Raw genomic sequence first — 2,500 nt, 5'->3', positions numbered from 1 at the left:
CGAGGCCCTGGAGGGCTGACGCGGAGAAGGGTTTCGTGTGAACAGCCGTTGCACACGAGTCAGTCGATCCTAAGCCCTAGGAGAAATCCGATGTTGATGGGGGCCGTCATAGCATGATGCACTTTGTGCTGGCCCCCGTTGGGCGAAAGGGAATCCGGTTCCTATTCCGGAACCCGGCAGCGGAACCGATATAAGTCGGGCCCCTCTTTTAGAGATGCTCGTCGGGGTAACCCAAAAGGACCCGGAGACGCCGTCGGGAGATCGGGGAAGAGTTTTCTTTTCTGCATGAGCGTTCGAGTTCCCTGGAATCCTCTAGCAGGGAGATAGGGTTTGGAACGCGAAGAGCACCGCAGTTGCGGCGGTGTCCCGATCTTCCCCTCGGACCTTGAAAATCCGGGAGAGGGCCACGTGGAGGTGTCGCGCCGGTTCGTACCCATATCCGCAGCAGGTCTCCAAGGTGAAGAGCCTCTAGTCGATAGAATAATGTAGGTAAGGGAAGTCGGCAAATTGGATCCGTAACTTCGGGATAAGGATTGGCTCTGAGGATCGGGGCGTGTCGGGCTTGGTCGGGAAGTGGGTCAGCGCTAACGTGCCGGGCCTGGGCGAGGTGAGTGCCGTAGGGGTGCCGGTAAGTGCGGGCGTTTAGTGCGGGCGTGGTCTGCTCTCGCCGTTGGTTGGCCTCGTGCTGGCCGGCGGTGCAGGATGCGCGCGCCTGCGCGGCGTTCGCGCCCCGGTGCTTCAACCTGCGTGCAGGATCCGAGCTCGGTCCCGTGCCTTGGCCTCCCACGGATCTTCCTTGCTGCGAGGCCGCGTCCGCCTTAGCGTGCTCCTCCGGGGGCGCGCGGGTGCGCGGATTCTCTTCGGCCGCCATTCAACGATCAACTCAGAACTGGCACGGACTGGGGGAATCCGACTGTCTAATTAAAACAAAGCATTGCGATGGCCCTAGCGGGTGTTGACGCAATGTGATTTCTGCCCAGTGCTCTGAATGTCAACGTGAAGAAATTCAAGCAAGCGCGGGTAAACGGCGGGAGTAACTATGACTCTCTTAAGGTAGCCAAATGCCTCGTCATCTAATTAGTGACGCGCATGAATGGATTAACGAGATTCCCGCTGTCCCTATCTACTATCTTATCGGAAAACTGATTGGGACCGACTAGCACAGGAATTTCGTCCTCCAGGGCTGGGCTCTGAGGCGGAAATACATAATGTGGATGATGTGGTTGCTGATCTGCTGGCATCCATTGAGGCAGCAATTGTTGCAGCAGTTCCCAGGGTGGCGAGGTATGTCCGTACGCAGGCTACTCCGTGGTCCCCAGAACTGACTGCACTCAAGCGTTCTGTCAGGCGGGCGCGGAGTAACTATCAAAGGAGTTTTGGGCATGAAGAGAGACAGTTTCATTTGAGAAGGTATCGCCGCCTGAAGGACAGATATCAGCATGCTATTCAGCAGGCAAGGAGGCAATCATGGCAGAACTTTGTTAACGAGCAGCTTGGTCTGGACCCTTGGGGGGTTCCATATAAGCTCGTGAGAGAGAAGATCAGATCTCCTGGGATGTTGTCAACTTTGCGGTTGGAAGATGGTCGGTGTACTACAACGTGGGAGGAGACTGTTAATGTGCTGTTGAACGTTTTGTTACCAGACGATGTTGAAGAAGAGGATACAGAGGAGCAGCGAAGAATTCGTCAAGCATTGTTGGAGCCATATGTGAATGAGGTGCATGTTTACCCCTTCTCCGCAGAGGAGGTGGTGGCTGCACTTCACACATTTGCACAGAGGAAAGCGCCTGGTCCTGACAAGGTGCCGGCCGAGATTCTGCAGTATCTAGCACCCCAGTTGGCTCCAGATCTGGCTAAAGTTTTCAATGTGTGTTTACACCATGGAGTCTATCCAACCAGGTGGAAGATTGCCGATGTAGTTATTATCAAGAAGGGCCCTGACAAGGACCCTCAATTACCCAAGTCTTATAGACCGATCTGTCTCTTGGATGTACTTGGAAAGACCTTTGAGAAGTTACTTACTGACAGACTTTTGAGCCACAGGACTTTGTATGGCATGAGTGATCGGCAGTTCGGATTCCGGAAGGGTCGCTCCACTCAGGACGCGATCAACGAGGTTTCTCGGATTGTCCACTCAGCCAGTACGAAGTATGTTCTGGGTATTATGGTGGATATTTCAGGGGCCTTCGACAACTTGTGGTGGCCCGCACTCTTCTCCCGCTTGCGGGAGATGGAGTGTCCTGGGTTGCTGTATCGTTGTCTGGAGGCCTACTGTAATGACAGACTGGCAAGGATTGCGGCTCCGGGGACTGTGGTGACTAAGAGGATATCTCGGGGGTGTCCCCAGGGATCAGTATTTGGTCCGGTTTTTTGGGACATTACCATGGAACCGCTGTTGAACATCTTGCAGGGGGATGCTTCAGTCCTGGGTGCCGTGGCCTACGCGGACGACCTAGTCATACTTGTGGAAGGGAACAGTAGATCTACAATAGAAGAGCGT

General features: G+C 54.7%; 1 pseudogene; it reads left to right on the top strand.

The window, feature by feature from the left end:
* The window catches only part of LOC126325471 (large subunit ribosomal RNA), a 7,202-nt pseudogene that overhangs the window by 1,831 nt on the left and 2,871 nt on the right, over positions 1-2,500 (top strand).

Source organism: Schistocerca gregaria, unplaced genomic scaffold, assembly GCF_023897955.1.
Source record: "Schistocerca gregaria isolate iqSchGreg1 unplaced genomic scaffold, iqSchGreg1.2 ptg000924l, whole genome shotgun sequence".
NCBI lineage: Eukaryota > Metazoa > Arthropoda > Insecta > Orthoptera > Acrididae > Schistocerca > Schistocerca gregaria.
Note: the sequence above shows the minus strand (reverse complement) of the source record. Positions and strands in the feature narration are given on the sequence as shown.